This window comes from Drosophila montana, unplaced genomic scaffold (genome assembly GCF_035044405.1).
Source record: "Drosophila montana isolate Dmon_TW-CO22-7 unplaced genomic scaffold, ASM3504440v1 contig_3218_1, whole genome shotgun sequence".
Classification (NCBI taxonomy): domain Eukaryota; kingdom Metazoa; phylum Arthropoda; class Insecta; order Diptera; family Drosophilidae; genus Drosophila; species Drosophila montana.
In genome coordinates this window covers 766,227-779,467 of record NW_026998098.1, presented here as the reverse complement: position 1 = coordinate 779,467, position 13,241 = coordinate 766,227, and the positions used below count along the sequence as shown (strand labels likewise).

Genomic DNA, 13,241 nt, shown 5'->3' with positions numbered 1-13,241 from the left:
TTTTTGCTGCCCCCTTTTTTTTGCCCCCTTTTGTACTTGCGTGTATGCGCTTAATATATCGTGCTGTGTATGATATATGTACGTATGTATGCATATATTTTACTCGTATGTGCGCCGCTCTTTGCCTTGCATGTTGAAAATGGTTTGCAAGGAATGGGCAAGTGGATGGGGGGACTGGGAAAGAGCAAAAACTCGGCTAAAACAAATTACGTACGAGCTCAAGGCCGCAGCGGCGGTCAGGCTCAGAGTTTTGTTGGCCCCGCTGCTCGCTCGCAATTATATTGTAAAGGATCGGGGCATTTGGGCACTCAACGCCCGCACTAATGAAAAACGCTGGCTCGACTCTTTTCCATTTTGCCAGTTGGCCCATTGCATGTGTTCATAAATAATTAAATTTTTCTTTGGCTGCGTACACTGAGTGAAAAATGGAACAGGGTCGCCCGCTAATTAGGTGCATATTTCATTTGGGCTTTGTGCTCAATGTTGTCTGTCAAAAAGTCTCCGACTGGCAGTTTCCCGGAAACGGATGCATGAAATTTGCATGCACACAAATGTCAAATGCGGCCCCAAGTCAGACTCGAATTTGTAGTCGGATTTGAAATCGGAGTTGTTTCCTGTGCACGACAAACTCATCAGACGTTGGACAACATAATGCAGCTGCTGTCGCCAATTACAAAGGCAACAGAGATGTGGGCTAAGAATATACGTGGCCCACATACGGGATATTTGTTTGATCAAATATGTATGGATGTCAATTGTTTGATTTAAGTCAACTATCCTAAGTCTTAAGGTAGTCCACTTTGAGGTCTGTGTGTGAATCTATTGACTGAGAGAGGAGTGTGTTATATCAAACAAGTATTATATCATATATAAACATATGTATATCAATATTTGTTAAGCGTGGATTCCTGTTTTACAAAATACATTCCATTTTTATTTATCCTCCCACTCTCCCTCTTACTTTCTTATGGTATTTCGCAGAATTAATCTGACATAAAGCTGATGCTTGCCTTTACGCAGCTCAACTTGAACTTTGATACATTATTGTAAGAGTTGTTGCGTAAGAATCATAACTAGATATTGGTATATCATTTCGATTAACTTGGCGCATCGATTCTGTGGCCACGCGCCAGTTCCAGTGCCCTATCAATTTCTTGGCTGTTCCCGAAATTGAACTGTGTCATGGCAGGCCCACAGGAGTGCAGCTGTTGTTGTTGTCATTGTTGTCATATAACAACCGAAACAATTGTGGAAACCAGCCATGTTACGTGTCCGTTGCGCTCTGCTTACGTGGCCTCGCCTCTGCGGCTGGCCCCTGGCCCTGTCCCCTGGCCGCACAAAAGGCAGTACTTGAAACTCAGCTCCGGCGCGCTGACTCACATGCAATTCCATTTTCTTCATTTTAAAAATTTTCTCATTTTATATTTTATTTTTCTTCGTTTTGCTGCGAAACTTTATAAGTTATATTCGTATGGTCGTGGAGATATTTGCCGCAACAGCTTGGCTGCTGGCCCAAAAAGCCAAACATCAATTTGATCAACTTGGCGCCAGTCTTTAATATGTTTTCGTACCCTTTTCTTTACTTTTTTTGTGTGTGTGCCACAAGAAAGCAGTTTTCTTTTTCTGCATTTTATTATTATTTTTTTTCTTCTGTGTATGCTTGTTACACGCCATTTAGTTTCACTTTGCATATTCATAGAATTTTGGCCAGGACCACAAAAATATTATACATACTTCTGGTCAACTGCTTCGACTGGTGCACATTTCGTTTACTCGCATGCTAGACAATTGCACACATTTTCTTCATTTATGGCAAGCTTACAGATACACACACACACAGTCACACACATACCGAGTCCAAATGACAAGTGAAGTTTTGTGGCCGAAGTTGAAATGTAGCTGCAATTTTTCGGTTATAGAAATTGCTTTTCACTGTCTGTGTGTGTTGCGAGAGTGTTCAGCTTTCCTCGATGAATTGTTGTTTCTTAGTTTTCAGCTAATTTGAAGTTTGTCGTTTCAAGTTTCCGATATGAAAAATCAAAAGATTACAACATCTTTGCCTCAGCCTGAAAGTTATGAAAAATGACTGATTTTATTGATAGATTATAAGAAAATAGTCAAAAATAATAAAAAACAAATTGAGAGATAAAATAACATCTTCATGGTGTAGTTAGTGTACACTGCTTATAAATATATAAATAAAATATGTGTGCATAAATAATTTGAATATAAATTTTATCAGTTTTGTGCATTCTTCTTTTATTGTTCAAGGCAATGGGATTTAAATATGAATTAAACAATTTACATTTAAATCAAATTAAATTGGTTGCCTCCAATTTCGTGTGTCATTTCACTTAATTCAGTTTGATTCTCGACTTTTTTGTGGCCTGTCACAGAAATGCAATCAATTAATTAAAAACCTCTAACAAACTGCTGCGATGCCAGCCGATATGCACTTATGGCTAACAAATATGTGTGACAAACAGAATTTAAATTGAAAACGCTTAAAAGCCCAAAAGCAACGACGTGAAGTGTTAGCAATAGAAAAAACTGTTGCTTGTATGTGTAATTTGATTTGCATAAAAACTAAATAAATTGCTAGCCTAGTTTTTTATATGCAGGCGACAAACGTGCAGGCAGGCATAACGATAAAATCCGGCAAACATATGACACACGAAATGCAAGAATAGCGCGTTTTATGAATAAACAAAATGCCATCACATTGAAAATTGTGTCCATAAAGTGCGAGGATGTCAAGGATGCACGACTGGCAGTCACACATTTGGACAGCCAAAGGGAGCGGTGCGGGGACGGGGCGCGGGCATTGGGCAGTCAGAGAAGTGTGGACTTATCAAGAGCCAATAAATATGAACAATATCACAATAAACACGCTCCAGCATTGAGCATCCAGAAAATGTGAAGCCAATTGCAAGTGGGCGATGCGCAGAATGCCAATCAAACAATGAAGTTAAATAAAAGCAGATGAAATATTCATGCCCTTATAAAGGACTTCAAATTTGCACAGACCCAATATATTCCGAGCTGGAGTGGAGTTTGCTCTCCAACTGTCTCCAATTAGTAAGCCTTTGGGCAATATTAATTGTATTTACGAAATACAATTTGTCTGCTAGAAATCTTTTTAAATCGAAAACCTGTTTACGTCGAAAAATCGTCAAGCTAAAATCACAATACTTCAAGAATTCGTCCTGTTTGCAGCTTTAAATTCAACTGCAGCTTTTAATATTTGCATACATACATATGCGCGTTGATTGAGCGCCTGAATGTAGGCCAGCGAACAGGAGAAAAAATTGGGAGCTCTGAGCATCTGGCTAGGCCCTTCTCTCCTTCTCTCGCTCTCTCTCTGTCGCTCTCTTCCTGTCCCTCTCTTTTCAAGAGTGCTCGCAATGTGGGCTAAGTTGTTTGTTTGTTGTTTGTCTATTGATTACACTAAAGACAGCAGCGCCCAAGTAACCGCACAAGCTGCACGAGCGAGCCCTACGTTTTCTATCATATTACGTATACGTAAGGCACATTAAAATTCAATTTACGTTCGAACTGACAGTTTGAACTTTAATTAAAGCCACGGCAATAGACAGGCGTTGGGCGTTGATAAGGGTCATTGATTAGGCAACATGCCAGGACATTTGGCAGGCACACGTGTGTGTCCTGCCCGCACGAGAAACAAACTCGAAGCAAAAAGCCACATAATAAACAGAAATCGTAACACAAAAAGCTAATGTCTAATGTAATTTATGTGGCACCGCCACATCCGCCCGCCCGCCCGCAACAGCTTATATACAATAAGGACTACCAGACCTGGTAGTGTGACATTTTGACAGGCACAGCAGCTAGACATTGTTGAAATTTTCGACTAATTAAGTCATTGACTGGCGTTCCACCGACGCCAATGGCTGCTCCTAATATACAGGTGACACGCAAACACGTCGACAATTATCATCGGGCCACTGGCAATATAGACAGCGGCAAGTTTGGCATATTTGAAAGTTTTGGTGCCTCAAATTAAATACAGCTAATTGTCTACACAAGTCGAGCGAGCTGCGGGAAAAAGGAAAGTGTCGCTTATGCAAACAAATTAACACGATTCAAACATAAATGAAATGTTTTGGTCTAATGATTAAATAATATCTATTCTTAAATGCTGACTCTAGTTTTATAAATGTAGTAACACAACAAATAAATGGGGCTAGTCGGGAACGTGCGACTAGGGGATACTCTGAACCTGCCTCTATCAATACCAACTGCTGATCATGCTAGGAGTGAGGGTGGGGAAAGGGCGAAAGATACTTGATCTGTTTATACTATTCTGGAAGCTACATGTTTGGTGACTCCAGCTCTTAAAATTTTATAAAAAACTGAATTGCTTGAAAAAAGGATTTGGATATCGATTTTTATCGATTGTTTGGAAAAGGGGCAAGTTATCGATTATCGGAATCGTACTACGCGGGCACTAAGAGGATCTACATTCAAAAATTCAACTCTCTAGCTCTTATAGGCATACTGACGGACGGACAGAAGGACAAGCAGACGGACATGCCTAGATTGACCTGGCTTTTGATGCTGATCAAAAATATATATACTTTATGGGGTCGGAGATTCTTCCTTCTGCCTCTTACATCCATTTGCACAAAATCATTATACCCTTTTTACCCATTTTTAAAAAGTTCGGGGCAAATATATGTATATATACATATATTGCATTTCAATTGCCCTAGAGTTTTATATATAATTATTTAATTAACAATTCCAGAGCATTTTCATAACTTTAATAACTTTTTTTCTATATATATATAGATTTTATCTACTCATGCTGTTAATCCCATTTTTATAGTCTTGTACCTTTACGCTTTATAGCCCCCTTTATACTCTATAGTTGCCACATTAAAACTTTTACATTCTGTTATTCCCACATAGCATGCTCCCTGCTCCCTAGTCACTCTATCCTACACTTTTAATTAAAGCCGCAAAAAAATTGTAACGCTTCCATTTTATGCACATATGCAGCCTGAATAGTGATAGAGATAGGGTGAGAGGAGGAGAGAGGGGGGGGGCACGTTTTACTGCAACCAATTAAACCATAACGCATACATTATAATTTTATTTTTATTTTAATATTTATGTGTGTTTCGCTATGTGTCCCATGTGACCATATCATGCACACGCACGCACACACATATCCAATCCCTCCACCACCCCCCCCCCCCCCTCCCCTCGCACAACATGTCTGTGTCTCAGGATGTGCCATAAAAATGGCGCCCAATTACTTAAAACTAACGAAAAATTCCCCAAGCGTTTGCCGTACAATTTGCGTTCATAAATATAAATATCACACCTTTGCCGGGTTTCGTTAGTTACGTAGGCTGTGTCCCATTGGTGTGTGTGTGTGTGTGTGTGTGAGTGTGAGTGAGTGTGAGTTTGTGCTAACCAGGCCAAGACAATGCTATAAGCCATAACTAGTTTGCCATTGCTCTATCTCTATCTGTAGCTCTGGCCCTGTCTCTATCTACTGTGCTGCTTGTGCATGTTGCTATCTCTCTTTCGCATTCGCATGTGGTGTATTCAAGTAATCAAAAATGCAAATCGAGCCCATGAATTTCGAATTAGTTTTTAGCTCGTCTCGCAACAACAACAACAACAATGCCTGGCTTATAACCAACGCGGATTTTAGGCTAACGAACACACGTACACACACACACACACACACACACACACACTCACACGCGCACACACACTGATGTATGTATGTATATAGACCGCTATTCTGTACGTGTAACAAATTTGTATCAGTTAGTTTGGGCCTCCCTCGCAGCGTTTACCTAGCAGACAAATAAGAAGAAGAGACTGAAAATAGTTAGTGGAACTGCGCGTGCAACGCGTTTTGACAGGCGACCACACTGAGAGAAACATTCAATAAACATTGAGAAAGCTGTGCATAAAGACAGATTTTCAATTTTCCATAAATCGGAAACGTATCATCTTTTGAAAACTTTTCGCTTTAGTAAAGCACTCTACTGTGCTTTTACTATTTCTTAAAAAATGCATATACTATTTGAATGGATACTAATGGCGATCCCATATTTATTTCTTACAGTATAGAGTCCCTTATTTTTTGCGAGGTGGGCTGGGCGTTTTGTGGTCCGTTTTGATTTGCGGTCAGTTGGTTTTGGAGTCTCTGGGTCTGTACGTGACGCGCATTTGCGCTCGATGCCCATCAAATATAAAGTGCCTGCAATTTATACTTGAATTCCGACTGTAAAAGCAGCAGTGGCAGCAGCGGCAGCAGCAACACCAGCGCAAATCAATGTAAATATTTTGGGAACGCCTTTTAGCGCGGCTTAAAACGCTTCCGAATAGTTTGCCATTGCCGGTGCCCAGATGAAGTAGTTGTAGATGCCATTGCATTTGTTGTTGCTCTGCTGTGCGAGCTGAGAACTGCATTCCTTTCGTTTGGCTTCTTTTGGGCCCGTTTTAGAGTTTGGGGTTTTGGGTTTTGGGTCCTGCTCTCCATTCCCTCTGGCATTTTCAATTTTACTTTATATGCAAATTTGGCATTTTGTAGCAACGCCAAAGTTGTGGCTGCGGCAGCGGCATCGCCTGCCATTGATAGCTCTCGCCCTGACCCTTTTGCTACCAACTTTGCCCCCTGTTCAGCGGCCCGTTCGCTTGGTGTGAAGGCTTTAAACCAGCTTTACATGGAGGTGGCATTGCATTTGAATTTCTATAAATTTTACATTTTCTATTTAGTTGCAATGCCAGTGCCCAAATAAGAGACCCGACACAAATCCGAGCCTGTATATGTGCTTTTGGATATTTCATTTAATGCTTGCCATATAACTTTTATAAATACTTTATTAGATTGCGAGAACTGTATTGGGGTTTTGTTTTCCGAATATTACTTTTTTCATATTGCTGCATCGTTGTTTTCATTTAATATTCTTCATATAATTCGGTTACAGTAGTTGAAAATATGGGGGATTGGGAACGCAATTAGGTTTTGCTTTGACAACAAAAGATTTCGGGTCATTATCCGTTACATTTGCAATATGTATTACATTTGCTTATCTAACAACAATTGTCAGTTAATCTCTGCTGTGAGTTCTAAACACGATCTGGGGGAATCAGGAAATCAGGTCCTAAAAATAAACGTAGCATACATTAAAGCGCACTCAGGCACGTAGGCCACACGCAATGGCATCGTCAACGCCAACTGTCGACTGCTATTAATCTAAGACAGGCGCTAAGCCAGCTGCACGACACGTAGATACCCAGCCCCGCCCCAAGCCACTCGCTTTCTGCTCTCCATTTTTAATGGCAGCACACGCTGGTCGACTGCTCGACAAAGTCAAAATAGCGCCCAAAAAATGTTGCCGTCGGCAAAGTGTCAAAGTGCTAAAGTATGTTCAAAGATTCATAAGATTTTCGCTCGGCCTGTTTACTTGTCTGTCTGTATGCCTCTCTGTCTGTCCGTCTGTCTGTCTGTTTCAGTTTTTGTGGTTTTGTGCTAAAATCACCGATAAAAGGTACTGGTCCAGGGCCATAGAATACGACAGAGTCCAAATGGGAAGAGTTTACCAACCGAATGGGAGTTGTGCTCAAGTGCTTTGTACATGGCATTGCTTTCAATGCCTGCAACCAGACACTACGGCGTATGCGTGATGTGCCGCCTACCAGCTCATTATGCCGCCAATGTGAGGGAATACACTAAGAGAAATAATAATAAATGATGATAATAGCTAAATATAAAATATAAACAAAAATCAAACTAATAAAAGCAATATAAAATGTGCTTCCACAGTTGAACTAAACGCCTCTACTCTATTTATCTTACTTTTAAATTTAATACAATATTATGTTCCTAATTAATTTTTATAAATTAAATTCAAATCAAATGAGAACGCTTTTTTAAAATCAAGTAATGCACTATCGTATAGATATATATAAAGATTATTAAATTTTTCCCAGTGCATTTGCTTGATCCGTGTTATGCCTCACGGCTTTAAACGTCTGCAGTCCTTGAATGTTGCTCAAGATGCCGACCAGAACCCGAGCTTGGCTTTTGCTACTGCTATTAGCTGCGAGTTCATTGTACTGCTATACTTTGTGCTATTATGAATCATTTTACAATTTTATTCTCTTGCATTTCTGGGTCGGAAATTTCAATTTACACTCGGCGCATGCAAGCGCCCGGAAGCGCGAAAAAGAATTTAAATTGGAAAATGCTCATATGCAATTTGTTTGGCTTGCAGCGCGGCTAAAATTGTTGAACAAATTTGCGTTTGCGGGCGGTCGAGGCATAAAATGCTGGTACGATACAGTACATTGTTGTCAGTTGCTTTTGGCAACAATCGTTTGCTTTACGATCTCACAAAAGTATTTGGCATTTTATGCGAAATGTTTGCTGAGGCACTGTAAAAGCGCCAGACTCAAGACCGCTGGGATCGGGCATTATAGTTGAACACCCACGCACGCACACATTCACAACGTGCTGCTTTAAAATTAAACTTACATTTTTAATGTGCCGACTGCCATGAAGTCATGCTTCCATGCTGAACTCCCGGCTCCCAACACCCACGCACACAGCAGCTTTATGATTGTAACTTTAATGGCCCTGACTTTTGGCCTGATAAGAGGGCGGTGAGGGGCAAGCGAAGAAATGCAGCACTAGTTGAGTCAGCTTGGCATATATAGTTAAAGTCATTGCATGTGGAAATAAGTCCAATCATGTCGCAGCATTTCAAGCAAATGACAACAATAGAATGTCAAATAAGTCATATTTTTGATAGCTGCTCCTACACGCACACACACACATACACAAAGCACTTTGCGACATTGAATTGTTTTATTTATGGTCCATGAGAAGTTGCTAGGAATTTAAAGGAACTATGTCAGCTCATTCGGCTTAAGTTGCTCTCAAAGAAATAAGCTGAAAATAGCAAAAAGAGAATCGAGAGACAAATATGTTGAGTTATTTTGTTTAACAAGTCGAACTTTGAGCTAGCTAAGCTACATAGTATTCATCGAGATTCCTTTCTTAGCACGAGTTAAGGCTGCCTGAACATAACTACTGAAGTCGGATTTTTGCCGTTTGTCAACTGGTATTAAGTCTTCAGCTTTTTCTGATTGCTGACAGACACACATGACAGCCCAACTAATTCGTTTAACAATCATTGCTCGTTGGATAACATATAATTAAATATTACTCATACGCCGCAAAGTCGTCGCAATATATCACACTGGCGACTCGAATTGCAGATACAGCTGCTGTGTGCGCTCTCTTCAGCTTAGATTGCCGCAAGCGTGATTGAGCTGCGGCATTCCGTGGCGCCAAATCACGTTGCAATTGCCACGAGACGATGACGGCAACGGCGACGACGACGTCGACGACGACACTCATTAGAGCAAAGCGTGATGCGTGACACCAACTTTAAATTGTCCAAAGACTCGCCCTAATCCCCTGCACCTCGCAACCGCTGGTGGTATTCCAGCTGCTCCATCTATCTTCTGGCTGCACACTGCAGCGTAATCTTGGCCATTACTCAAAAAGTAGCCGGGCACGTAATGGGCCACAGCAAAAAAAAAAAATATAAAAAAATGAGTGAAATTGAGGCAATGTTAACGAGAGAGACGGGTCGGCAAGAGCCGTAGCTGGAGCTGGAGCTGGAACTGGAGCTGCTGGCCTGGCTGGCCACCTACTCATCCCACAAGTGAAACTGCTGCAACCGCAGTTGCTGCCGCTGCCGGTGATATTGCTGCCGCTGACATTTGTAGTCTGTTTGTGTTTGTGCTGCGTCCTTGGTCCACTGTCAGTGGCACAACGACAGCCACAGCACAGTTGGCGTCGCCAGCGACAGCGCCACCATTGCGTTGGCCTTTGAAATCACAAGCGTTTGTTTTTGGTTTGCTTTTTTCTTCCTTTTTCCATTTTCCATTTGGGCTGGGTGTTGCCTCCGTGCGCCGCCCTCTGATGGCTTTGTTATGCTAATTTCTTGACGCCTTCTGGCCATTGAAGTCGCCTCGGTGTCTCCGCTCTGTCCCTGCCTTGCTTGTTATTATTTGTGTTGTTGCAGGCTTTGATATCGTTTTTTCTTTTTCTTTTTGGGTATTTTTTTTTATTTTTAATGTAACATTTTTTGGTGGCCCTTGACGCTAATTTAATTATATATATTTTTTTTGTACCCTCTGCAATTTTTGTATAGGGTCTCCAGAAAAGCCTTATCATTCGCAAACTCTCGCTTTATTATATCTTTATTTGGGGAAAATGTGGTAAGCGACTGCAAAGTTGCTTTTTATAATAAATAAATTTGTATATTATATTATTATCCAGCTTAAGCGTTTTAGCTGATATACAAAACGAGGCTAAAATATTAAAAACAATATTATTTGTAGTCAGGAAAATATTATTATTTAATTATTTACTTTGCGTATATGCTGCAGGCCTTATTATTATTTATTGATCTCATATAGAAAGCGTGGCATTTCAATGTCGAGTATGTTGTGTATGTGTTTGTGTTGTTTTTCTTTAATAAAACATTTCCGCTTGGCCGTGGAATGTAAGTAGCAGAAGAGCCAAATATAGAAAATACAAATGTTCGCATTTGCAACATCATTTTCCAGCAATTTCGCTGCGAGCACTCGCGCGCGTTTTCAGTTTTCTTTTTCCGCTTGCCTTGGCTCCTCCCAACTTTATTTACTGTTGTCACTTTGGCTGCCCCAACATCGTCATTTCTCTAGCGGAAGAGGAAAAAAAAAGTGAAATTCTCTTTCGTCTCTACTCGCATTTCCAGCATACATGTGTGCGAGTGTGTATGCGTATGTGTGTGTGTGTGTGTGCCTGTCTGGGTGAAAGGACTTACCCCATAAGCCTTTTATAAGCATCGCATAAATTCTTTGTCAATTGTGGCAAATGTTAGCTGCCTCTGCCTGCCTGCTTGCCTGCCACTCAGCTAGTTTGCCAGTTTGCTCGGCAGCTCGTCATTGTCATTGTCCTGGTTCTGCTTCTGGTTCTGGCTGTGGTCTCAGCTCCTCGCTATGAGCATGTGTGTCCGCATATTCTCCTTTAGCTAAGTATTTTTTTTTTTGCATTTCCCTTTTGGTCTACGTGCTCTCTAATTGTGCCACGCATATCTCGCAAAGACTCCAGTTTGGTAACTAGAATTTGATTGTGTCGAGGCATGAGAGTGCATTGATTGGATTACCAACGAAGGCACCACTGACAGTGCCACTCTGACTTCTCTCCATTTTGCCCATTTATGGTATAGAGGCTATGCGACATAAGCCCGAGCAGTTGGGCGGAGCTAATGTAGCTCGAAATTGCCCGAGCGGAAGTCTGGATTATTATTGGCAGATATCTGCTGATATCAAAAGCTTACAAATTAATCGTTACTCCGTCAATTGCATTCATCATTTCAGTTACCTGTATATGCGGACAAATTGAAGATTATTAAATATCTACAATATTCGAATTATACAAGTTTAATTTATATAATTCCACATTTATCTGTGCTGCTCTGTGGTAAGGTTTCCTATAGGTTGGGCTTTTAAGGAATGGTTGGCTGAAAGCCAAACATTATTAAATTTAGCCATACTCTTAGCTTAAACCGTTGCTTTATTTATTCTCTTTTGTCTCCGAGCACATGTTTTCCCTCAATTCCCTCTGCACTTGCTGTGCTCGTGTAGCAGCTCTTGATGTTATATTGTTTAATAAATTTTCTTGTAAATTCTCTGGTGCCCCGAACTAATCATCTCAGCCCTCTTTTGACATTCCATGTTGGCCACTTTCAGGTTTCTGTTGTCAACGTCAACTCCCTTGCAGAGCTGCATTCCCTGGACGGCACTCGGGGCATTGGCTTGGTGACTTAAAGTGCTCCATGCCGCAACTCCTCACTTACGCGCATGCAAAATATTCCCCAACACACACACACACACAATTATAACATAACTCAAGCGGGAAGCATATTGACAGGCCAGGGGAAACCCACTTCGGGCTTCTGGGTAGGGCAATCCAAGCGTTATGAGTGCTTTCCCATTCGACACGCACCTTCCGCACAATGCCGGTTTTCCCCTTTGGCTGAGTTGTGATTGTCATCACACATTATTATGCTTTATTTCCGTGCCTTCTTTTATTTTTATTAAGACTGTCGTCAAATTTACATAGAGCCAAGGCGACGGGCGACGGCTTCCCGCTGACTGCTGTCTCGGCATGTTGTCCTTCCTCACCGGCCAGTCGGGGCATAGGGGGTTAGGGATATGGCTTGCGACTTCTTTGCTAGTCTGCAGAAGTTGTTGTTATTGTTTCCAGGCCGTAGCTGGATTCGTGTTTTATTTTTCTGCCTTTTTTTTAAGTGTTTACAACACTTCCGGCGCATAATGGAAAACAAAAGGCTTAAAAGGATACACAAAGGATTTGAGCAATCAAGTGCGCTTTAAGAACTTTTGCCCCATCCACGATAACCGGCTACCGATAACGGTTTTTGCACCTGCCATTTACCTGGACGGGCAACGCTCCATGCTCTTTTTTCTTCGTTCCACTACATCTTGCCACGCCCCCAGTTTCAAAGTCATAACAATGCTGAGTTTTCAATATGCCCAGACCCACGTATGCCCCATAAAATGTGTGTGTGTGTGTGTGTGCTTAGCACTGGAAAAAAAAGGTTGACGGCAACATAAAACTTGAAGTAGTTACGTTCAAATGTCTGCACGGTTTTAGCCAGACAACAAACAACAATAACCAAAGGCACAACAACAGCAGAAACAACAACTAAAGGGTAAGACAGCTGAGAGCTATGAAAAGCAAAGCTTTGCACATTTGAGGGTCCCGGGTAAGGGGATATTTGCTGCTCTGCCTTTTATGTCGAAAGTTTTCACTTACACGCTATGCGTTAAGGGTTGAGCACATTAGATTCAATGGAGATTGTAATTATAAAACAAAAACTCTGTGAAAACATTTTAGAAATTTCTAAACATCTGTAAAATGCACAACACACAGCTACCATTTACCACTTGAGCTACATTTAAATATGCACACACATACATTTTTTCAACTTAATGAAAAAAACTTTTTAAAAACTATTTTCAACAATACAAACACTTGTTTATGCATTATGCGACCGTATTTTAACTACAATAAATAACCTATATGACAAGAATTAAGGATAAATAATATCAGTTGTGTTTGAAAGGCTCTCAAAATGTGGAATATTGTATTTATAAAATTTTGCAATAAA

At 40.9% G+C, this 13,241-nt stretch overlaps 1 protein-coding gene across 3 annotated transcripts in view; it reads left to right on the top strand.

Moving 5' to 3' along the window:
- LOC135433727 (uncharacterized) overlaps positions 1–13,241 on the top strand; it is a 127,710-nt gene that overhangs the window by 63,191 nt on the left and 51,278 nt on the right. The gene's annotated exons all lie outside the window — the stretch shown is intronic.